This window comes from Rhinopithecus bieti, unplaced genomic scaffold (assembly GCF_001698545.2).
Source record: "Rhinopithecus bieti isolate Rb0 unplaced genomic scaffold, ASM169854v2 scaffold_21626, whole genome shotgun sequence".
In the NCBI taxonomy this organism is placed as follows: domain Eukaryota; kingdom Metazoa; phylum Chordata; class Mammalia; order Primates; family Cercopithecidae; genus Rhinopithecus; species Rhinopithecus bieti.
In genome coordinates, this window is record NW_016810801.1 from 671,390 (window position 1) to 697,963 (window position 26,574).

Sequence of the window (26,574 nt, forward strand, 5' to 3'; positions counted from 1 at the left end):
AGATTCCATAGGCTTTCTTTTTCTCCCTCCCTTCCTCTCACATACTTCTACTTTCAAATGAATCATTAAAGAATATTAAATTTTAGCCTTTAAAAGTTGAAATTTGCCAGGACTGGCATTTCAGGGAAAATGAAATTGGCACTCAGCCAGAAGTCAGGCAGCCTCATGAAGTGTCTGTGCATGGCCGCATCGAGGTGGCGGCACTCCCACTGGATGAACTCTCAGTTGCTATATATCAAAGGTAGATGGTTGTGCTTGTCACATGCTGCTATCATGCTTGTTAGATATAAATGGCAGCTTGTTTGTTTCATCATTGTTAATTTAGATTGTTGTATATTGTTAGCAAAATTTTATAGGGGTTTGTTACTTTTATTATGGGAAATGAAAATATTTTTGTCGTTTATATGTTGAAACTAGAGTTCTCCAATAACTATACCTTATTATATATATTACCATCAATTAGAATGTGAAATAGCAAGCTGCTATGGTTAAAGCCAAGGAATGCATCATCTTAACCATCCTTAAATATTGTACTGTACACATTTTATTGCTAACACTAGAAGCAGATTAACAAGTGTGAATGTTGGTCTCACCTAAGCTGTTTAAACCACACTTCTTTTATCACTAAAATGGGAATAATAGGACCTATTTTAGTGAGGGTTAAATGACGTCATACATATACATTGTTTAGAAAATGCTCAATAAATAGCTAATAATTACTACTGCTTAAAGAGTGCTTATAATTGGCTAGGCACTATATGAAGTGCATATATTGACTAATCCTCAGAAAGCCACATAAGGTAAGTACTACTATTATCTCTAATGGTAGTTAATAGTTGTAGATAATGGTAGTTTTATAAATAAGAAAAGCCCAAGGTACAGGGCATTTAGGTTAACTCTCAAAAGCACAGTTAGTAAGTGGCAGATTGGGTATTTGGACCCAGGAAGCCTGCTTGTACGCATCTTACTGGTAACTAATATGCTGCCTCTGATAATAACAACAACACACCCCTTTCTTTTCCAAAGGCGTCATACAATAACATGACAAGATGGCCAAGTGAATGGTCTCTATTCATTTGCAAACCATTTCTCTCCCTACTTTCTGTGGGCATCTGGAGGGGATGTGTTTTACCCCAGTTTTCAACACTAAGCTCAACCCTTGCTCAATGAATAGCTGTCAATCTTATCCCCTTATTTACCTTTTTGATTATGGTATTTTTGTTGATGATGCTAATAAAGCATTGTTCTTTCTGGGAACACCACCTGGATGGAAGTCTTTTTAGATTCCACTTTGAATCCAATGCTTCTTGCTTGAGGTATACTTTGTTGAAATTCCAGGACATTAGGCTGCCTCTAGAATGGAAGCCATTCAGCTGGGCACCTGGAAAATACCGTATTCCACTTGTGTTTATCAGGAGCTCCCTGGTCATAGATTGTAAAAGAAATGTAGGAGGTACAAGTGCAGATTTCACACATGCATGTATTTTGCAGTGGTGAAGTCTGGGCTTTTAGTGGACCCATCACCCAAAGAGTGAACATTGGACCCAATAGGTAATTTTTCAACCTTCACCTTCTTCCCACCCTCTCACATTTTGTAGTCTCCAGTGTCTATTATTTCACTCTGTATATCCATATGCACCCATTTTTACTTAGCTTCCACTTATACGTGAGAATGTTCAGTATTTGACTTTCTGTTTCTGAGTCATTTCAGTTAGGATAATAGCCTCCAGTTCCATCCATGTTGCTGCAAAATACATGGATGTATTCTTTTTAATGGCTGAGTAGTATTCCATGGTGTGTGTGTGTATATGTATGTATATATGAACATGCTATAAATATCCTTATGTATATCCTAAAAAAGATGAGTATTTGTTTAGATTTTTCAGCTTTAATTCAAATATATGACATATTAGTAAAGCCCACATTGCAAAATTCATAATATTCTGTTTTTTCTATATGCAAGCTGAAAAGGATATGTGCAGTGTACATGTATATATGTTTATGTACACATATATACACACATACATATGTGCACACATATATGTATGTACCATACATATACGCACACATATGTACACACTGTACATATAGAACACAGTACACATTTGCACACATGTACACACATATATACACTGTACATATACACACACATATGCACATACTGAACTTGCATATATATACACATATATACTGTATACATACACACACACACACACCCCCATATTTTCTTTAATCCTCATTGATGGAAATTTAGGTTGATTCCATATCTTTGCTATTGTGAATGGTGCTGCGATGAATATACGAGTGCAGGTCTGATCATAGATTTTTAGTCTTGAAATCTTAATGATAGGCCACAAGAGAAGAAATAGAGATCCAAAGATGTGAGGTTACTTTCTGGAACTTACACAGTCAGGGGAAGATTACAGACTAGAAGCCAGGATGCCCAACACTGTATATGTCTTTTTCAATTTACATATAGAAAGAAAACTTGGAATATTATGAACTTTACAAAATGAGCTTTACTAATACATCACAGAATATTTGAATTAAAGCTGAAAAATCTAAACAAATATTCGTCTACTGCATTGTTAACAAATGGAAACCTGTAGTTTTAAGAGGGTATTTTAACAATGAACATTTTTAGGGCTTGTATAAGGACATTTATAGAATGCTTATGAGCAATAAAACTGAGACAGTACAATTAAATGGCACTTAATGGGACCTCAAGTGAAAGTTCTGTACAATTAGCTTTGTTTTGCACATCATAAGTCAAGTAAGTGTTCTATGAAAGATCAAAGGAATTCAAAACATTTAAACTGTATCATTTGTTGAAATCTGCAAGTATCTAAGAACCAAACTAGACAGTGCTTTAGGCAAACTCAAATTATTCCACTAGAGGAAACCGTAGAAAAGACAGTTTGAGTCAAGGACTCTGTTTGAATCAGGACCCATTAAAATATTACTTTAACAAATGAGCCATTTGTGAAATTAGATTTCAAGCAAATGACTAGTCCATATTTTAAAATAAGTGGCTTAAGATTTTCCTTAGAAAAGAGATTTGTGAATTTAGGGGAAAGATATCTTCTTAATGAGTATATTAATAGTGGTCAAAGATAATAATTGGTTAGTTAATCAATGCAAGGCATTTACTAGATATATGACCCAGATACAATCTGTCATTCCTTAGAGCTGCCTCTGTCCTTTGCATATACTTCAGGTATGGCAGTAATCGCACTCTGAAAGTATATATGGCCAATGAGCAACTTATGGGCAGGGATACTACCTCTTTAATTTTTTGTTTTAACAGGTAAGGTGAGTTATTCATGTCACATATGGAATGTGTGGCAGACCCAGGATTAGGATGCAGATCCTTTGACTCAAAGTTCTGTGGAAATAAATGAAGACCCACCGAATGAGATTAAGCAAAGGCTATTTACTCAGAGCTTGCAATAGCAAGGGAGTCAACAACTATTATCACTTGTTAAAGACAGACAGAGTAATGAGAAAGTTTAATAGAGGAAAAAAGGGAAGACTTCTGGTATGCCCTGGCTATAGACTGTTGGCCTGGAAATGCTGGAGGTGGCTAACAAGAAGTGAGCATCCTATGAGATTGGTTAGGGGTATGTATTTGACTTCTTTGGTTGGTCCTAAGGTGGAAGCAGGAACAAAAATTAGAGAAGCTGTCAGTTATTAATCAAGTCCTAATTGTTTTGGGCCAATTGTTACAGGGGCTATTATTTGGCTTCCAGGACTGGTTGGTGGAGATTATTAGGTTGGTGCAAAAGTAATCACGGTTTTTGCTATTGAAAGTAATGGCAAAAACCGCGATTACTTTTGCACCAACCTAATAACTGTCTGACTTCCTGTAAGTGTGACTCACTGACTTCCTGTTAGTGTGACTCCTGGGCTGGGTACTGAAGACAATGGGTTGATTTCCTGAGCTGGTTGCTGCAGATCATGGGTCAGAGTTCATATGGGCTCTTAGGACTCATTTTGTCTTAAAGTCTGGCCATTGTTTGTATATTCTGTCAGTTCAATTCTCTTCCTTCTAGATCAGGAGCCAGCAAACTTTCTGTAAAGAGCCAGATTAAGAAACAATATTTTCAGCTTTGCGAGCCTTATAGTCTCAGCTTCAATTACTCTGTCACTTAAGCACAAAAGTAGCAGCAGACAATAGATAAACAAATGGATTTGGCCATCTTTCAATAAAACTTTATTTTAAAAAACAAGCAGCAGGCTTGATTTGACCCGAGGGCCCCAGTTCACTGACCCCAGTTCTGGACTGAAGAGTTTACACAAAATCAACAAATGTGCAAATAGCAACTTTCTCCTCCTATGTTGTGATTCATTCCCTTTTGGCCTGTCTTAATGCTATTGAAGCTGTGATCATTGTGGTCTAGTTTCAAAGTGGCATCATATTAAAAAAACATAATTCAACAACCAAAATTTTTTTAAATATTATTTTTTTCCTCCTCTCAAAATGTATTATATAGCACTCATTTAATTACTAAGACAATACTTCTCATCATAGTTTCCTTCTGTCTCATTGCTCTATAGCCCATACTCCCATTTATAGCCCATACTCCCATTTAAGAACCTCTTAATTGCCAAAACCCCCAAAGAAAGCCTCTGCCATGCACAAAGAATCATCATTCCTTCAACACATCACATGGCAGGCAAAGGTAGCATTGTCAAATTGGCAAAGGTGGTCTGTCCGTAGCCTTGAACCCTTGTGTGTGCAACAATAGCTGCCACAGTTCCAGGCATCACGAGATAGAATAGTATCCAGAGAAAGTAGAGGCCATTTCTTCCTTCCATCTCCTTTAGAGTGAAGAGCCCTCTCCCAGAAGTTTCCCAGCAGACTCATCCTCATGTCTCATTGACCCAGTTGCATTACCCACTCACACCTATGTCAACACTGCCAAGGGCAATGGAAACACCATGATTGGCTTAGATCAAGCAGAAGTCACCTGCTGAGGCTGGGAATGCATACTGTCTTCTCTGATGCACATAGTTTTACAGGGGAGAGTAGAGGTGAATGAATTAATTTGAGATTCTTTAGGAAGGTTGAAGAAGAGAGGGTTGATACTGAGAAGCCAACCAGTGGTATCTTCAGCAACAGTCAAAGGGGTAGGGAGAGAAAAGGGAGCAGGAGAAAGCAGAGGATTTATGAAGAATCTGTCTTTAGGTTTTAAATATTTTCAAAGTAGAAACAATCAAGAATATCCTTTTTGTGGCAGACAGAAGGCCTGGCTTTGTTGATAAAGAGTTGACTCCCACCTTCCTCTCAACACATTATATGTCATGCAAGAGGAGGTAAGAGCAACATTGTCAAATTGGCAAAGATTGTCTTTCTTCTCTCCAGTCCAAATTTGATGTCTACTTTTACTCTTTCCATAAATCTCACCCTATTGTGCATTGAGTACCTTGCACGCCCCATTGTGAATGTTTTGAGTGGAGGGAGCTCTGGATTTGGAGATGGAAAGGCCATGGGCATAAATCCTGGCTCTGATACTTACTAGGTTATGACCTTGGACAAGTTACTTGACACAATGAATATTAGTTACCCTGAATATACAGAGAAAAGATGTCTGCCTTCCTAGCTCATGCAGTTGTTATAAAGATTAATGAATGAAATCATTTTTCTTAAAGCACCTGGCACATATGCACTAAATAATATTTTCATTTTTCCTTTGGGTTAACCAAAACTGTCTACTCATTGTTTCCTGAACTCACTCATTTTGTGATTTTCTATCTTCACATGTAGCTTATATCATTTTTTTTTCTTTCTACTCTGTGACTCTCTCCACCTGCAATGCCTTTCCCCCTCTTCTCCATCTTAGATCTGAACCAGTTCAGAACACAACACCACAAAACAGGAGTGATGATAAGGCCTGGTGTACTAATTTATGATTAAAGATTAAAACCAAATATGATCTGAGCTGTGAACAAAAAACTACAGGCAGGCATCTTAGTCATCTATAATGTAGCTGTTGGAAGTCTGGCTTGATTCCAGATTATTTATAAACCCCCTTTTCCTATTTCATACCAGGAGTATCATTCTCTGAAGGAGCTGCAGGACCTGTGGAATGGAGGACATCATTGGGGAGATCTCATAGTACCATGTATAGCCCCCAAAAGTTAACATTGTACAAAAGATACCAGAGTAGTGCAATCTAGAAGATGTCAGTTTGAGATCAGGGGCCACATGAGACAATGGAATAGGAGCTCAGGATAACTAAGTGGAAGAGAGAAATTACAGTGGGAGCTTCTGGCTGCAGTATTGATCCCTGCAAGTGTCATTTTTCTTCATGGGCGACTTATGTGTTATTTGAGCATGAATTTTCTCATCTTCAAAAGGGAGTCCATACCTAACTCTTATTTCTTATCTTCCATGAGAATGTAAACCCCAGAGAGGTAGAGTCAATATTTATTTTATTTATTAATTTACCAGTTACATCTAACTCAGAGTATACTACCTGGCATGTAATAAACACAATACTTGTTGAAAAATGAAAGAATGTAAAATAAGAGAACATAGATGCAAATCTTTGTAAACTTAGGGTATGATACAAATTCAATATATTCTGTTCTGCTCATCTCCAAGAGCTTAGCATAAATCTCTCTATAGAATAGGTATGCAGCTGATGTTCACTGATAGGTCCTATGTCTTGTAAGGAATGTAGAGCATACTGTAAGTTTGTTTTCATAGAAATCTGAAATCTTTTAAAGCAGGAGAAGTCCTGTCCTGTGTAAGAGCATCATCTATATATCTTGCCTTCAAGTTGTTTACTGGCAAATGGCTTCCTGCAAACGCAGGGCAAATATTATTAATTGATTGTGATACGTTCCTTTACATGGCCTTCATGTTATTTTTAAAACTTTTTTTATAGACAGCTAATACCAATTGTTCAAAATTGGCATTTACTTTGAAGATTATTTGCCATCAATAGTCTTTTTTTTTTTTTTTTTTTTGAGGCGGAGTCTCGCTCTGTTGCCCGGACTGGAGTGCAGTGGCCAGATCTCAGCTCACTGCAAGCTCCGCCTCCCGGGTTTACGCCATTCTCCTGCCTCAGCCTCCCGAGTAGCTGGGACTACAGGCGCCCGCCACCTCGCCCGGCTAGTTTTGTATTTTAGTAGAGACGGGGTTTCACCGTGTTAGCCAGGATGGTCTCGATCTCCTGACCTCGTGATCCGCCCGTCTCGGCCTCCCAAAGTGCTGGGATTACAGGCTTGAGCCACCGCGCCCGGCCATCCATCCATAGTCTTAATTCAAGAGCACTCTTTTTTATTTTGCATGTTTGTTTACTTTCCTGAGGATCTCCATTAATAGAAACTCCACAGTCTTATTTGCTGATTATTTCTTTGTTACCATTTTTTTGACCATCGGAAAGTTTTAGTAGCCACATATAAGCTCTCTTGCTGTAAAAATGGGGCCCTCCTTGTCCTTCAACTCTAACAAGTATTGCAAAGAAAAATGATTTGCTTTGCTCCTAAGAAACAAGGGAGACATCAATGGGGAAATGAATCAATTCACCTCATTGAGATTACTGAGAAATTTCTGAGAAACAAGCCCCCATGCATGCAAGGGCCACACCTAGAACACCAGATTCACTTTTAAGTGTACTTTTCTGTTTCCATAACCTGCTACTCTTATCCACACTTTTAATCTTGTAAAGCACTTTATAAACATTTACTGACTGATTTATTATTCTGGAACCAGTTCAGAACACAACACACAAGAGTGATGAAAAGACCTGACATACTAATTTATGATGAAAGATTAAGAACTGAATATGATCTGAAATTTGAACAAAGAACTACAAGCAGACATCTTAGCCATCTATAATGACTTAGGAGTCTGTGAACTCCAAAGCAAGAGATAGATTATTTCACTTGGCCATCAGAGGTTTCAAATGAGAAAGTTTATTTATTTCTTAAATGAAGAAAAATTTAGTCAGGCAGATTGATTCATTAGGGCTATGAGCTGTCCCAGGAAGCTACAGATTCAAGGTTGCTGCAGAACCAAGGTTGAGAGCAGAGAATGAAGCTCATTTACATGCAGGAATAAAACCAAAGCCTCTTTCCACTCTGCTCTTCCCATTCTCGCTACACTGACCCATCTGTTTTTAATATATAATTTTGAGAAACTTTACCATCCTCATGTCTCTGGAAATAAACTGAGAGTACGCAACACTAAACCTAAGAAAGACTACAATTTAATACACTGTTAAGAATACTCCCTGTTGGGGAACATCACACACTGGGGTCTGTTGGAGGGTCGGGGACTAGGGGAGGGATAGCATTAGGAGAAATACCTAATGTAGATGATGTGTTGATGGGTGCAACAAACCACCATGGCACGTGCATACCTATGTAAAAAACCTGCATGTTCTGCACATGTATCCCAGAACTTAAAGTATAATTAAAAAAAAAAAAAAAGAAATACTCCTTTTCAAAAAGATTGTGTCTGTTGATTTAAACAGGCTTTAAAATGGGCATTTATATGACTAGTTCTTCCAGGGTTTTTGTTAGCAACTCTGATCTCAGGTCTACAGAAGATGTGTAATAATAGTATCAACAAAACTAGCTCATAGATTATTTTTAAATTTTTTATTTTATTATGTTATTTTCAATTGGAAAATCATAATTGTATACATTTCTGGGACACAATGTGAAGTTTTGATATATGTATACAATGTGGAATGATTACATCAAGCTAGTTGAGATATATATTACCTCCCTTACCTGTCTTTTTTATGGTGAAGCATTTTAAATTTACTCTTATTCTGAAATATACAATACATTATTATTATTGATCTATTACCCTACTGTGTAATAGGTCTCAAAACATATTTCTTCTGTTTACTTAAACTTTGTGCTTATTGATCAACAGCTCCTCATTCCCTCCCTCTCTTGTCCTCTAACCCCTGGTAACTCTCATTCTACTCTACTTCTATGAGTTGAACTTCATTACATTTCACATATAAGTGAGATCATGTGATATTTGTCTTTCTCTGCTTGACTTATTTCACTTAGCATACTGTCCTCCACATTCATCCATGATGTTAGAAATGGCACAATTTCCCCCATCCCCATTTAATGCTAAATAGAATTCCATTCTGTATATATACTGCATTTTAAAAAGTCCGTTCAATCGTTGGACACTTAGGTTTATGCCATATATTAGCTATTGCAAATATTGCTGCAATGAACATGGGAGTGCAGATATGCCTTGAACATATTGATTTCATTTTTTTTGGCTATATACCTAGAAGTAGGATTACTGGAACATAATTTAGTTTTATTTTTAGTTTTTTGAAGAACTTCCATACTGTTTTTCATGATGGCTATATTAATTTACATTTGCACCAACGACATATAATATCACCCTTTTCTTTGTGTCTTCTTAAACACTTATGTTTTATCTTTTTTAAAAAGCCATTCTAACAGGTGTAAAGTGACATCTTACTGTGGTTTTAGTTTGCATTTCCCTGATTATTAGTGATGCTGAGCATTTTTTCGTGTACTTATTGGCCGCTTGTATGTCTTCTTTTGAGGTATGTCTATTCAAGTCCTTTGTCCATTTTCAATCAGGTTTTTTTTTTTTTCTTGCTATTGAGTTGTTTGAATTCTGTTATGGTTTGGCTGTGTCCCCACCCAAATCTCATCTTGAATTGTAGCTCCCATAATTCCCACATGCTGTGGGAGGGACCTGACAAAAGATAATTGAATCATAGGGGCTGTTCCCCTATATTCTTCTCATGGTAGTAAGTCTCACGAGATCTAATGGTTTTATAAGGGATTTCCACTTTCACTTGGCTCTCATTCTCTCTTTTGCCTGCTGCCATGTAAGACGTGCCTTTTGCCATCTGCCATGATCGTGAGGCATTCCCAGCCACATGGAACTGTGAGTCTATTAAACATCTTTTTCTTTCTTTATTAGCCAGTCTTGGGTATGTCTTTATCAGCAGCATGAAAATGAACTAATACAAGTTCCTTACATATTTTAAATATTAACCCCTTATCAGATGTATGGTTGTAAATATTTTCCATGATTCAGTGGGTTGTCTTCACTTTGTTAATTGTTTTCTTTGCTTTCTAGAAGCTTTTTAGTTTGATGCCATAACATTTGTCTATTTTTGCTTTTGCTGCTTGTGCTTTTGGGGTGATACCAAAAAATGCATTGCGCAGAGCAATGCCATGGAGCTTTATTCCTATATTTTCTTCTAGTAGTTTTAGAGTTTCAGATTTTATATTTAAGTGTTTAATACATTTTGAATTGATTTTTGTATATGGTGTAAAGGTCAAAAATTGTTTCCTCATTATGTGTTCAAAGGTTCAAAAGAGTGTGCCTGGCCTTTATAAATTTGGAAAATCAGCGTTTTTCCATCAATTCCAAGGTTATATTTAATTGTAAATTCTTTTTTCCCTAGTTCGTCTAGCAAAGGATTTGTCATTTCTCTTCCTTCAAAAAAAACCCATCTTTAGTTTTGTTGACTTTCCTATTTTTTTCTAGTTTCTTAATTTCTGCTCTGATCTTTGTTACTTCCTTTCTTCTGTTAACTTTGGGCTTAGTTTATTCTTCCTTTTTTAGCTTCTTAAATGTAATGTTATCTGTAATCTTCTTGTTTGATATAGGCATTTATTACTGCAAATTTCCCTTTTGGGACTGCTTTTGTGGCATGTCACAAGTTTTGGTGTGTTGTGTTTCAATTTTCGTTTAAGGTTTTTTTGTTTTGTTTTGTTTTTTAATTTTCTTTTGCTTTCTTCTCTGGCCTATTGGTTTCAAAAGATTTTGAAAACTTTTATCATTATTTCCTTAAATGTGCTTTCTAGGCTTCTTTCTTTCTTTTTTTTTTCTACTTCAGAAACTAGTATTGTAAATATTTGTTCACCTGATATTCTATAATTCCCGTAGACTTTTTTCATTCTTTTTTTTTTTGCTCTTCAGATTGAATAATTTCAAATTGGTTATTTTCAAGCTCACTGATTCTTTCTTCTGCTTGATCAATTCTACTATTGAAGCTTCCAATGAATTTTAAATTCAGTTATTGTATTCTTTATTTTTAGGATTTCTATTTGTTTTATCATTATTTCTATTTCCTTGTCAAGCTTCTCATGAATAATTTTCCAAATTTTATTTAATTTTCTATCCATATTTTCTTGTCATTTTCTGAACTTCCTTAAAATAATTTTTCTGAATTATTTGTTAATCATTTCCTAGATCTCCATATTCTCTGCAGATTTATGTAACTTCTGATGGCGTTGTATTTCTCTGATTTTTTCATAATCTTTGTGTCCATTCATTGATGTCTGGTCATTTGGAGGGGTGACCACCACTTTTGGCCTTTGCAGGTATTATCTGGTGGTAATAGACCTTTACTGTTTAGCCTAGCCTGAAATTCTGGAAGGGCCACTAGTAGCAATCTAAGGAGAGCAGACCTTGGTGTCAAGCTCTCTAGTTGGGCTTGGTTGCTTTCTGTTTTCTAAAGTTGAATGGTACTGTTTATTGTGCTCCGTGGTCTGGTGAGAACACTGACCAGACTCTGTAGTGAGGTGGAACTATTGCCTGGGCTTTGTGATAATCTCTGCTGGGACAGCGTTGCATATTGGGGAAGTTGTCTTCCTGGCTGGGTAGTGCTGTTATTTGGAATCTGTAGTTGGACAGGGCTATGTGCTTCGCTGTAAGGCTGGGTGAGGTCTCTGGGATTGATGCTCAACCACTTAGGGTGGGGAGGGCAAAAGGCTATGCTCCACAGTTATATGTAGACTTGGGCTTGCCTCCCAACCTAGGGTAGGCATAAGAAGAGCACCATGGATTGGTGGTCACTACTTAGCAACTTGGGTTGGGTGAGAACAGATGCTCCCTCTGTGGGTGATCACTAACCTGTTGTTACCTCCTAGTCTGGGGTAGACTTTGCTTATTAGTTGATACATAATATGGGTACATTTTTATGAGGGTATATGTGATATTTTGATACATGCATACAGTGTGTAATTATCAAACCATATTACTTAGTTTACCTACCCAGCATATCAAACATTTATCATTTTTTTGTGTATTGAGAACATTTCTTCTCTACTAGCTGTTTTGAAATATACAATCTATTATTGTTAATGATAATCACCCTATTTGTGTTTTGAACACTAGAACCTCTTCTTTCTGCCTAACTATGTGCTTGTACTCATTATTGACCTCTTTTATCACCACTCCACATCAGTCTACTCTCTACCTCTATGAGGTAAACATTTTTAGCTCCTACATATGAGTGAAAACTTGGTATTTGTCTTTCAGTGCCTGAATTATTTGACATAGCACAATGAACCCCAGTTCTAACCATGTTGCTGCAAATGACAGAATTTCGTTCTCGTTTATAGCTTAACAGCACTCCATTGTGTATATATATATACCACACATTCTTTATCCATACACTCATTGATAGATACTTAAGTTGATTCCATATCTTGGCTATTGTGAATAGTGCTGCAATAAACATGGGTGTGCAGGTATCCCTTTGTTATACTTATTTTCTTTCTCTTGGATAAATACCCAGTAGTGGGATTGTTGGATCAGGTAGTAGCTCTATTTTCAGTTTTTTGAGGAGCCTCCATATTATTTTCTTTAATGGCTATACTAATTTACATTCCCACCAACAGTGTAGAAGAGTTTCCATTTCTCTGCATTATCACCAGCATTTGTTACTTTTTGTCTTTTTAATAATAGTGATTTTTTTACATAACCTGTATTTTAAGTTCAGGGTACAGTGCAAGGTTTGTTACAAAGGTAAACTCATGTCATGTGGGTTTGTTTTATATATTATTACTTAACACTTAGATATTAAGCCAGTACTCATTAGTTATTTTTCCTGATTCTCTCCCTCTTCCTACCCTCCACCCTCTAATAGGCCCTAGTGTGTGTTGATCCCCTCTATGTGTCCACATGTTCTCATCATTAAGGTCCCGCTTATAAGTGAGAACGTGTAGTATTTGCTTTTCTGTTCCTGTGTTAGTTTGCTAAAGATGATGGCCTCCAGCTCCATCCATGTCCCTGCAAAGAACATGAACTTATTCTTTTTTATGGCTGCATATTATTCCATGTTGTGTAAGAATCACATTATCTTTATCCAGTCTATTATTGATGGGATTTTAGGTTGATTCCATGCCTTTGTTATTGCAAATAGTGCTGCAGTGAACTTACATGTTCATGTGTCTTTATAATAGAACACTTTATATTCCTTTGGTTATATACTGAGTAATGGGATTGCTGAGGCGATGGTATTTGTGTCTTTAGATCCTTGCATAATCAGCACACTGTCTTCCACAATGGCAGAACTAACTTAAACTCCAGCCAACAGTGTATAAGCATTCCTTTTTCTTTACAACCTCGCCAGCATCTGTTATTTTCTGACTTTTTAATAATTGGCAGATAATAGCCATTCTAACTGGGGATATCGCATCATGGTTTTGATTTGCATTTCCCTTATGATGAGTGATGTTAAGCATTTAAAAATGTGTGTTGCCCATTTGTATGTCTTCTTTTGAGAAATGTCTATTCAGACCCTTTGCTCACATTTTAATGAGATTATTATTATTTTTTCTTGTTGAGTTGTTGAGTTTCTTTTATATTCCAGAAAGCAGTCCCTTGTCAGATACATAGTTTGCAAATATTTTCTCCTATTCAAAAGATTATCCCTTTATTCTGTTGATTGTTTCCTTTGCTGTGCAGAAGCTTTTTAGTTTAATATAGCCCCATTTGTCTATTTTTGTTTTTTAATTTCTTGTGCTTTTGAGGTCTTAGCCATAAAATTTTTGCCCTGATCCGTGTCCTAGAGCAGCGGCCTCCACCTTTGTGGCACCAGGGACCAGTTTCATGGAAGACAATTTTTCCACGGACCTGCAGTGGCGGGGGTGGGAGGGTGCATTAGATGGTCATAAGGAATGTACAATCTAGATCCCTCACATGCACAGTTCACAAAAGGTTTCATGCTCTTATGAGAACCTAAAGCTGAAGCTGATCTGATGGGAAGTGGACCTCCAGCAGTAAAGCTCCCACCTGGGGTTTGTGACAGGAGAAGGACTGGTATTGATTCATGGCCTAGGGGTTGGGAACTTCTGTCCTAGAGCATTTTTGCTATGCTTTCTTTTAGTAATTTTATAATTTTGAGTCTTATGCTTAAGCCATTAATCAATTTTGAGTTGATTTTTTGTATGTGGTGAGAGATAGGCATCTAATTTCATTCTTTTGCATATGGATATCCAGTTTCCTCAGCAGCATTTACTGAAAAGGATGTCATTTTGCCAATGCATGTTCTTGGTGCCTTTTTTGAAAATCAGTTGGCTGTACGTCTGTAGATTCATTTCTGGGTTCTCTAGTGTGTTCCATTGGTTTTGTGTCTGTTTTTATGCCAGTGCCATGCTGTTTCTGGTTAGTATAGTTTTGTAGTTTATTTTGAAGGCAGGTAGTGTGATGTCTCCAGCTTTGTTATTTTTGCTTAGGATTGCTTTGACTATTTGGGCTCTTTTATGGTTTGATACACACTTTAGAATTATTATTATTTTAATTTCTGTGAATAATGTCATTGATATCATGAAAGGGATTGCATTGAGTCTGTTGATTGCTTTTGGTAGTATGCACATTTTAACAATATTAATTCATCTGTGAGCATGGGATGTCTTTCAATTTGTTGGGTCTTCAATTTCATTCAATAGTATTTCATAGTTTTCCTTGTAGAGGTCTTTCACCTCTTTGGTTACCTTTATTCCTAGGTATTTGTTGTTGTTGTTGTTGTTGTTGTTGTTGTTGTTGTTGTTACTGTAAAAGAATTGCTTTTAAAATTTCTTTTTCAGCTAGTTCATTGTGAGTGTATGGAAAGACTACTGAGTTTTTATGTTGATTCTGTATCCTGCAACTTTCCTGAATTCTTTTATCAGTTCTAAGAGATTTTGTGATGGAATTTTTAGATTTCTCTCTCTATAAGATCATGTCATCCACAAATAGGGACATGTTGACTTCCTTTTTTTTGCAATTTATATTTCTTTCTTTTGTCTGATTGTTTTAGCTAGGACTTCTAGTGCAACATTAAATAGGAGTGGTGAAAATGAGTATCTTTGTCTTGTTCCAGTTCTTTGAGGAACGGCCTTCAACTTTTCCCCATTCAGTATGATGTTACCTGTGGGTTTGTCATACACGGCTTTCATTATATTGAGGTATGTTCCTTTTATACCTAATTTGTCAATAATTTTGTCATGAAAAGATATTGAATTTATAAAATATTTTTCTGCATCTATTGATACCATCTTATTGGTTTTCTACTTCATTCTTTTGATATGATGTATGACATTTATTAACTTACATATGTTCAACCATCCTTGCATCTCTGGGATAAATCCCACTTGATCATGGCCTACTATCTCTTTGATGTATATGGGGTTTGATTTGCTCGTATTTTGCTGAAATTTTAGAACCTATGTTCATCAGAGATATTGGCCTGTAGTTTTCTCTTTTTCTCATGTCCTTGTATGATTTTGGTATCAGGGTAATGCTGGTGTCATAGAATGATTTAGAAAGAATTCCCTCCTCTTCAATTTTTTGGAATAATTTGATAATTGGTGTTAATTCTTCTTTGTAAGTTTGGTAGAATTCAGTAGTAAAGCTATCTTGGGCTTTTCTTTTTTGGGAAACATTTTATTCAGTCTCATTACGCATCATTGGGTTGTTCAGGCTTTTGACTTTTTCTTGGTTAAATCTTGGTAGTTTGTATATGTCCCATTTCCTCTAGGTTTTCCAATTTGTTAGTATATAGTTGTTTATAGTAGTTATGATGATCCTTTGTATTTCTGTGATATCAGTTGCAATGCATTTTTTTTTTCATTTCTGATTTTATTTTGGTCTTCTGTCTTTTCTTCGTTAGTCTAGCTGGCAGTTTATTGATTTTGTTTATCTTTACAAAACATTACTTTTATTTTGTTGATCCTTTGTATCTTTTTAGTATCTATTTTGTTTTGTTCTAGTGTGACCTTTATTATTGCTTTCTTTTAAATTTTGAGTTTGACTTGCTCTTTCTTTTCTAGTTCATTGAGGTGCACCATTAGGTTATTTGAAATCTTTCTGCTTTTTTGATGTGGGTGTTTATTGCTTTAAACTTCCATCTCAGCATTGCTTTTGCCATTTCCCATAGGTTTGGTATGCTGTCTTTTAATTTTTTTTTCAAGAAATTTAAAAAATTTCCTTTTTAATTTCTTCACTGACCCAATAGTCATTTAGGAGCAAATTGTTTAATTTCCATGTGTTTATAGAATTTCTAGGTTCTTCTTGTTATTGACTTTTAGTTTTATTTCACTGTGGTCTGAGAAGATAGTTGACATAATTTCAATTTTTAAATTTGTTGAGACTTGTTTTGTGGCCTAACATGTGGTCTACCTTGGAGAATGTTCCATGTGTTGATGAGAAGAATGTGTATTCTGCAGTTGTTGTTTAAAACATTTTGTAAATGTCTGTTAGGTCCATTTGGTCTAAATTGTACTTTAGGTCTAGTGTTTCTTTGTTGATCTTCTGTCTAGATAATCTGTCTAATGCTGACAGTGGGGTGTTAAAGTTCCCAAATATTATTGCATTGGAGTGTATCTCTCCCTTCAGATCTAATAATGTTTGCTATATATATCTGGTGCTCAAGTGTTGGGTACGTATATATTTAGAATTGTTATATTGTATTGCTTAATTGAACCCTTTATCTTTATAAAATGACCTTCCTTGTCTTTTTTTTTTTTTTACTGCTTTTGACTTAATTCAATTTTACCTGATACAAGTATAGCTACTTCTGCTAGCTTTTGGTTTCTACTTGTGTGATATCTTTTTCCATTCCTTTATTATCAGTCTGTATCTGTCTTTACAGGTGAAGTAAGTTTCTTGTAGGCAGCATATACTTGGATAATTTTTGGAATTCATTCAGTTTACATCTCTTAAATGGGATTGTAATTCATTTATATTCAAGGTTGTTATTGGTAGGAGATTACTTATTTCTGTCATTTTGTGAATTTTTTTCTGGTTGTTTTGATTATCATTTGTTCCTTTCTTTCTCTATTATAATCCACCATCACAGGTTGGTGACTTTCTTGTTTTTTTAATACCCTTTTTCCTTACCCTTTAAAAATAAATCATTTCCAGGTATTCTCATATGTTAGTCAGCAGTGACCTCGGCAGTATAAATGTGAAAGATATCCAGCTTGACTTATTCTCTCTTACTATGTTTCACTGCAGTTTTGTGGTTTTCTGTAGTACTAACATTTGGCTCCTTTCTCTTTCTAAATTGTGTGTCTGACCTACTAGTGTGTTTTATATTTTCCTTTGTTTTTGTGATGACAGGTTTTATCATTTTTCTTCCAGATGTAGACCTTCCTTAATGAGGAAGACTTAATGCAAGCACCAGGACTTAATTGGATCACCTCTCCACTGCTAGGATTGGGAAGGGACAGATGCTCCCTTTATGGGTAGTTGCTGACCAGCAGTTGCTTCTTGACAGGGTAAAAGTTAAAAAGAGCGCCCCAGGCTTTGTAGGGAAGCTGGCTAAGACAAACCTGGAAGACGTATGGACCATGTTTCTTGCAGCATGATGCTGTTGGTTAGTTTCTCTGGTATGGTACCTTTTTTGGCCAGAATGCAAAACAACTACTAAGGTCTGCATGCTGGTCTTTTGAACCCCACCTCTGTTTTTTGTTTCTAACTGACCCCATGTAATCTGGACCTGCTGGTCCTGGGCATGGTCTGAAGAATGACAGGAGGAAACACTTGGGTATGGAGTTAGAAGTGACAAAGAGGTAGGTGCTGCTCCATGGAGAGCCTTTAACAGCATGTTGGAGTGTGGCCATCATTCTGCAGACATGGGGAAGCCATTGCAGAATTACATAGGAAGTTCTTTGATCAGAGGATAATTAGAAAGATTACATTGTCAGTGGTATGAAGGATAAAGGTAGAGGGAGATCAGTGGCAGGGGACTAGGTAGAAGTCAGTTGAAATAATCCATGTGAGAAGTAATGAGGGTCCAAACAAAGCCGCTGCATTGAGACTGGAGAAATGGCAGGGACAGGTTTTCATAACTATTTCCTTCACACTCTTGCCTATGTGTGTCACCTTCTGGATGAGTCAAGCTGGATATCTTTCACATTTATACTGTCGAGATCACTGCTGACTAACATATGAGAATACCTGGAAATGATTTATTTTTAACTTGCTTAGGCACAGAGATTGACAATATGTAGAACAACAGAACCTGGTACATTCTACATCATCTGGTGAAATGACTACCTTATTAATAGTGGGAGGCAGTTCATAATTCTTTGCCACATTTCATTTTTTCATTAATATTTTGCTATATTGTCATAAAAAATATATATATTTATTTATGGATACATACATATATGTTTAACAGAGTTGAGACTATACTGCAAAACTATTTTGCATTCTATTTTCCCCTTAAACCTTTTGTTATGTTTTCATTCCACAAAGAATTTTAGTAATGTAATTTTAATGATTTCAAGTTTTTTTGTATTACTGTATACTGTTTTAACTAATCCCTTACTGCTGAATATTCAAGTCATTTCTGGTTTTTAGCTATTATAAATAATATTATAATGCACATTTTTACAAAATTGTTATAGCAGCTTTATTATTAATAGCCCAAACTGGAAAGCAGCCTAAATATCCTTCCACAGAAGAATAAACACATTGCTGTAGATTCAGTATTGCTGAATCCTATTCAGCAATATAAAGGAACAAAATACTGATACACAAAACAACACAGATGAATCTCAAAAACATGATGTTCATGGAAAGATACTAGATAGAAAAAAAGGATGTACTATATGATTCCATTTACACATAGTTCTAGAATGGACTAAACAGCGATGGTAGTAGAGATGAGGACAATGGTTGCTTCTTTAGGGTGTGACTGACTGGAATGGGAGAGGTGGAGTTTTCTGGAATGATAAGATGATCTATGCCCTTATTGGAATGGTGGTGACATAGGTATATACATTTGCCAAAGTTCATTGAACTAGACATTTAAAATCCATGTACTTTATTATATGTTAATTTTGCCTTAATTACAAAAATTCACAATAAACACTTCTCCTTTCTCTGGGTTAATGAAGTTGATACAAATTTGGAATAGTAAAAAAAGGTTATGTGGAGCGTATCACACATCTTTTAAGTTGACAAGAATGGATTTTAAGTCATAGACTCTAATAATGTATAATATTACAGGGAAGAAGACACAAGAAAAATATTACAGCAGCCCCAAGACTATATCTAACACAATCTCCTGAGTTTACAGCCCTCCCACAAGATGCCTAATATACAAGATTGCTGTGCAATGCTATAAAAGGACTTACACCATCTATTCTGAAAAACTGGTACTTCAATAAATAAGATAAGTGGAGGAGCCAGGATATAAGAAAACATATAAAAACTTTTAGAAGGTCAACAAAGCCTGGGGATATAAAACTCAATAGTTCAGGAACAGAAGTGGAATGGAGTTTTCTTTGTTTTAGACAGAAAATTACAAGGTGCTGTTTGAGATTACAGCTGGAGTTGGAGTAGTCCCTTGCAGGAGTGCAATTTAACAAGCATCTAGGAATCTGAGCCCATCCACATAAAGGAAATGGAAGGATAACTTTCTGTTGACTTTTCACTGTGATAAGAAATGTTCCACCAGCAAGGGAAATTCTGAGGGGATGAAAAATGTTCTGTCTTGTTTTGGGTGGTAGTTACATGACAGTATACAATTGTCAAAACTCATCCATCTGAACACCTAAGATGAGTGCATATTATTGATATCAGTACCTCAATAAAAATAATATACATAGTAAAAAAGCAAAGAAGAAGAGGAAGATTATTCTTCTCTTTGCCACTATTTCAGTGACAAATTAACATCCACTAGGTAGTGGAGCAGATCAGATCTGGAGTTGTCAAGACCAGACTTACTGCTTGGAGGAATGGCCAAATTCATTTAGTGCAGCTGAGTGGGGGGTGTCCAGGTCATCTCTGAGTAGCAGATAGACTGGCTAGAGTAGAGATATCATCTATGCCTTTGGCACAAAACCAAGAAAGTCTTTCTGTAAATTTGCAACCCAGTGTGGTGATAACAGATAGGTCTCATCTTCTCTGATTCATGAATCACACAGGAAGCCTTGGGTACATGAAGATGAAAACCTCAACCCATGCTCAAATTGAAGAGTCAGCATTGATTATGATGTCTGTTAGGGGTGGCAGGTGGATTGGAGACATGTATGCCAAATATTTACTAAGCACTCCTGGCCCAATTTTTTGAAGGAAGGAGGAGGATGGGGGCTGGATGCTCAAGACCACAAGGAAATTTCTGTAGTGACTATGGTGGTGCTGGTCATGTTTAGGTATACTGGATTTGGAGATCGTATTCCATTTCTTCCAGAAGCTTCCAGGAGTGAAGCCAGCTTAAAAGAGCCAGACAGCTTGACCGAAGCATCAGTCTGAAGGGGCTTGGCAGAGGTGGAAACCAGGCCTAAGAAAAGATAGCTGAAGCCAGAGAAAATGGGGGCAAAGGAAGTGAGTGTTGGCTAGTGTAGAAGGTGGCCCTGGATTCCCTGACTGGATGGGGTTTAGCTCCAGAGGCTTTGTGGGTGGAGTGCTGCTGTCAGTGTGCACAACTGGATTGGACCACAAATCAAAAACCATGGATTGCTGAATTCCAGATCCCTTAACTAGTCTTCCTTCCTTGAGAACAGGTCTGGTGCCAGATCCTGGAGTCCAGTGGTCAGATGTGAGAGAAGGTCAGAGAAGGTAGAGATGAAAAGATCCACTGGGAGCCTGAGAAAATGCCCCTTTGTGTGCCCATCTCCTCCACTGTTGGCCCTCTCATTCCTGCAACTGCTCACCCTTTTAAGGCCCAGGTCCTTTCTTATTTTTAAATGAGTAATATCATACATACCGTAAAGTGAGTAAAGTGCTCTAATCTTTGTTGAGCACTTTTATGCACGATGAATTTGACACATGTATACAGCATGAAAACCACCTCCTAAATCAAATTCTACATTTCTAACCACGCCACTCTCCACCAGAAGTTTCCCCTGTGACCCTTCCCAGTCTCTAACCTCCTCTTCTGGGGAAATCACTAGGGGGAACAATTATCACAGTTTGCCTGAGACAGGAGTTGCCTGGGATTGAGGGGTTTCCTGGAATATGGGACTTTCAGTGCTAAAACTGAGAAAGTTCTGGGCAAAACAGAACAATGGGACCTCACAATTCTGACCTTGATCATCATTGATTAACCTTGCCTAGTTTTGAACTTCATTTAACGGAGTCAGACTTTATGTACTCTTTTGCGTCTGGCTTCTGTTATGTAACACTATTTCTGTGTGTTCAGCCCTACTGTACATATAGCAACAGTATTCTTTTCAATTGCTGAATAATATTTCACTGTATGAATATACTTTGTCTGTTGTCCTGTTGAAAGGCATTTTGGTTCAGCTACCTTCTGATATGAATAATAATCACACTGACCAGCCTGCTAAGTAATACCTCCCTTTGTTATAAGTCTTCTCTAATTTTTAGGAACTAGGTGGAGGGGTAAATTATAAGCGTGTTGTCTTAGCCCATTTAAGCTGCCATAACATAAACTGGGTAGATTATAAACAATGAAAATTTGTTACTTACAGTTCTGGAAGCTAAGAAGTCCAAGAGCAGGGTGCCCGTATGGTTGGATTCTGGTGAAAACCCTCTTCTGGATTGCAGACTGCCAACTTCTTGCTGTGTCCTCACATGGTAAAAGGGATAAATGTACTTCCTTGGGCTTATTTTATACGGGCACTAATCTCATTCATGATGGTTCTGCTTTCATGACCTAATCACCTCCCTAAAGGCCACAACTCCTAATACTATCAGGTTGGCAGTTAGGATTTCAATATATGAATTTTGAAGGGACACAAACATTCAGATTATAGCACGTGTCTATAATCAAATAGGTGTTGGTGATTACTCCATTTCCCTAAAACAATTTCAGGGACTATGCCAGGGACTAGAAAAAGAGCTTAATTATTTGATTTGCTTCTTTTTAACTTTTATTTTAGGTTCGGGGTACATGTACAGGTTTGTTAGATAGGTAAACTTACGTTGTAAGTGTTTGTTGTACAGATTATTTCGTCATCCAGGTACTAAGCCAATAGTTATTTTTTCTGATCCTCTCCCTCCTCCTACTCTGGACCCTTAAATAGGTCCCAGTATCAGTTGTTCCCCTTTTTGTTCCCATGAATACTCATAATTTAGCTCTCACTTACAAGTGAGAACATGTGGTACTTGGTTTTCTGTTTCTGTGCTGGTTTGCTAAGGATAACAGCCTCAGGCTCCATTCATATTCCTGCAAAGGACATGATATCATTCTTTTGATGGGCATTTAGGTTGATTCCATGTCCTTGCTGTTGTGAATAGTGCTGCAGTGAACTTTCACGTGCATATATCTTCATGGTAAAATGACTTATCTTCCTTTAGGTTACATACCCAGTAATGAGATTGCTGAGTTGAATGGTAGTTCTGTTTTCAGTTGTTTGAGGAATTGCCACACTGCTTTCCACAATAGTTGAATTAATTTACACTCCCATCAACACTGTATAAGTGTTCCCTTTTTTTCTGCAACCTCACCAGCATGTTATTTTTTGGCTTTTGTATAATAGCCATTCTGACTAGTGTGAGATGGTATATCATTGTGATTTTTATCTGCCTTTCTAATACTAGTGATATTGAGCTTTTCTTCATGTGCTTGCTGGCCATCTGTCTTCTTTTGAAAAGTGTCTGTTGATGTTTTTTGTCCACTTTTTAATGGAGTTGTTTTTTGCTTGTAAATTTGCTTGAGTTCTTTATAGATGCTGGATATTAGACCTTTGTCAGATGCTTAGTTTACAAAAATTTTATCCTGTTCTATAGGTTGTGTATTTACTGTGTTGATAGTATCTTTTGCTATGTAGAAGCTCTTGTTTAATTAAATCCCATTTATCATTTTTTGCTTTTGTTGTGATTGCTTTTGGCATCTTCATCATTATATCTTTTTCTATTTCTATATCTAGAATGGCATTGCTTAGGACAACCTGCAGGGATTTTATAGTTTTGGGTTTTACATTTAAATCTTTATTCATCTTGAGTTAATTTTTGCTTACAGTGTAAGAAAAAGGTCCGGTTTCAATTTTATGCATATGGCTAGCCTGTCGTCTCAGCACCACTTACTGAAAAGGGAGTCCTTTCCCCATTGCTTATTTCGTCAGCTTTGTTGAAGATAGATGGCTGTAGGTGTGTGGCCTTATTTCTGGGCTCTCTATTCTGTTCCATTGGTCTATGTGTCTGTTTCTGTACTAGTACCATGCTGTTTTGGTTACTATATCCCCGTACTATTGTTTGAACTTTGGGTGACATGATGCCTCCAGCTTTGTTCGTTTTGCTTAAGATTGCCTTGGCTATTTGGCCTCTGTTTTGGTTCCATTTGAATATCAGAATAGATTTTTCTTCTAGTTCTGTGAAGTATGTCATTGGTAGTTTGATAGAAATAGCATTAAATCTGTAAATTATTTTGGACAGTATGGCCATTTTAATGATATTGATTTTTCCTATTCATGAGCATGGAATGTTTTTCCATTTGTTTGCGTCATCTCTGATTTCTTTGAGCAGTGTTTTGTAGTTCCCATTGTAGAGATCTTTCACCTCCCCGCTTAACTGTATTACTAGGTATTTTATTCTATTTTTGGCAATTGTAAATGGGATTACATTCCTGATTTGGTTCTCGGCTTGGCTGTTGTTGATGTATAGGAATGCTAGTGATCTTTGTACATTGATTTTGTATCTTGAAACTTTGCTGAAGTTGTTTATTGGCTGAAGGAGCTTTTGGGTCGAGACTGTGGAACTTTCTAGACATAGAGTCATGTTGTTGACAAACAGGGATAGTTTGACTTCCTCTCTTCCTATTTGGATGCTCTTTATTTCTTTCTGTTGCCTAATTGCCTTGCCAGGACTTCCAATACTATGTTGTATAGGAGTGATAAGAGAGTGCATCCTTGTCATGTGCTGGTTTCCCAGGGGAATGCTTCCAGCTTTTGCCCATTTAGCATGGTATTGGCTGTGGGTTTGTCATAACTGGTGCTTATTATTTTAAGGTATGTTCCTTCGATATCTAGTTTATTGAGGGTTTTCACTATGAAGAGATTAAATTTTATTAAAGGCTTTTCTGCATCTGTTGAGATTATGTAGTTTTCGTCTTTAGTTCTGTTTATGTGATGAATCACATTTATTAGTTTGCATATGTTGAAGCAAACTTGCATCCCAGGAATGATACCTACTTGATCATGGTGAATTAGCTTTTTGATGTGCTGCTGAATTCAGTTTGCAAGTATTTTGTTGAGGATTCTTACATGAATGTTCATCAAGGATATTGGCCTGAAGTTTTATTTTTGTGTTTGTGTCTCTGCCAGGTTTTGTATCATGATGGGATGATGGTCTCATAAAATGAGTTAGGGAGGAGTCCTTTCTCCTTGATTTTTTGGAATAGTTTCAGAAGGAATGATACCAGCTCTTCTTTGTACATATGGAAGAATTTGGCTAGGATTCTATCTGGCCCTGGGCTTTTTTTGGTTGGTAGGTTATTTATTACTGATTCAATTTTGGAGCTCATTATTGGTCTGTTCAGGGAATCATTTTCTTCCTGGTTCAGTCTTGGAAGGGCATATGTGTCCAGGAATTCATCTATCTCTTCTAGGTTTTCCAGTTCGTGTACGTGTTTGTGTATGTAATAGTGTCTGATGGTTATTTTTATTTCCAGGGGGTCAGTGGTAATATCACCTTTGCCATTTCTAATTGTGTTTATTTGGATCTTCTCTCTTTTCTTCTTTATCAGTCTCGCTAGTGCCCTATCCATTTTTATTTTGTTTTCATGATGACCCTATGTAGTACTACCATCACCCCCTATTTAACACATGAGAAAATTGAGGCACATAGAAGTTAAATAATTGGTACATGACAGAATCAGAATTTGAACCCAGTGTCATAATTTTAATCTGGCCCCAGAACCTGCTTTCTCTACACTTCACTGAATAAGCAAAATCTTACAACAAAAGGTTGAGGGGATTCAACCTTAAACCTTCCTGAATCTATTACTGAAATTTGCATGGCCCCTGTAAATTTGGAAAATTAATGCAGTACTGCCTGCTGCAAAGTTATATATAATTGTAAACTCTAAAGCAGTCTGTACAAATAAGAAATTGAGAAATTTTTTTTTCAGATACTACAATAGTCCAGTCATTTCATGGCTTCTAACTAAAGATCTGCCATACCATGTTCCCTCATTTTGATGGCCTTCTTATTTTCCATGAGGTTCTCTAGGCTTGAAATATCATAATTATCCTAGAATTAAGATATTTACTGTATGTATTCTATGTTTCAAACAGTTGAATGCTGTAAGGGATGTAAGAGAGACAGAATATGGAGATTCTAATTTTATCAGGAGAGTGAAAATTACGGTTTCCCACATTGTGCCTCCAGGAATATTGAGGCCTTGGTAGTCATCAGCTTAGACAAGAGGAAAGTTTTGTCCACAAGTCACTATGTAGTGCCTAGAGGTATGGAAAGAAGAGACCTCTGAGTGTTTGGTAAACTAGAGTCAATCAGTACCATCTTTAACTGAATTGTTTTCCACATAAACTGAGGGCTAAAGGTGAATTGGGCAGATAACACAAATAATTGCTTTATTTCAAGGGTGAGTCATTTCTGGCCTGGGGCACTTGATCCAGATTTCAGTTTGATTTCATCACATTCTTACAGTCACTCCTGCTTTAGCCTAGAGATTAATTTCTATCCTGGTGGACTTGTATGAAGAAACTATTCCAAAGGATGTCTGAAGTTTTAATAATTAAAGCAGATGAAGATCTGTAACTAATCAAAGTTTCAAAGTACCATGAGTTTTAAACACAGAGCCCTGATGAACAGCATGCAGTCTCTTACAATCAGCATTCACCTCAAAAACTTCTGAGTTCACACCTCTTTTCTTAGCGTTCCCTTTCTTTTCTCTGTTAGAATCCTTCCCATCCCCTCTCCCTTCAAATTTTTTTCCACATTTCTTCCTCTCACTTACATTCTCTAACTGGTCACAGTGTATAATGAAAGCACCAAACCCTAGATATTAAGAGCAACCCCTGGGTTTTGCAGATAAGAAAACTGAGGCACAGGCTGGAAAAGGGGTTTGAAGCAGTCAGAATGGAAACTTGGCTCTTCGGATATACCACCCCAATATTTTTATTTAGCATTTACCAAAAGTATTTAAAATATTGATTAATTTTTGTCATATTATAAAATATTTCATGGCCATTGTAAAAGATGTTCAAAATACAGAGACTGTAAAGAAAAAATAAAATCACTTACTATGTCTTCACCCAGAGATAACCATTATTAACAATTTGGGTATATTTCCTTTCACTCTCTTTTCCATTCAAATGAGCAGACATTACATTTATTTTAAAGAAATAGGATTCTACGCTAAGGGCACATTTGATCCTGTTTTTTTTTTTTTT

The 26,574-nt window shown here is 36.6% G+C and overlaps 1 long non-coding RNA gene across 1 annotated transcript in view; it reads left to right on the plus strand.

Moving 5' to 3' along the window:
- LOC108542683 (uncharacterized) overlaps window positions 1–21,773 on the plus strand; it is a 42,158-nt gene extending 20,385 nt beyond the window's left edge. Inside the window, exon 5 of the long non-coding RNA XR_001889343.1 lies at window positions 21,691–21,773. This is a non-coding gene — a long non-coding RNA (uncharacterized LOC108542683). The remainder of the gene's footprint in view (window positions 1–21,690) is intronic.
- Window positions 21,774–26,574: the final 4,801 nt, after the last annotated feature.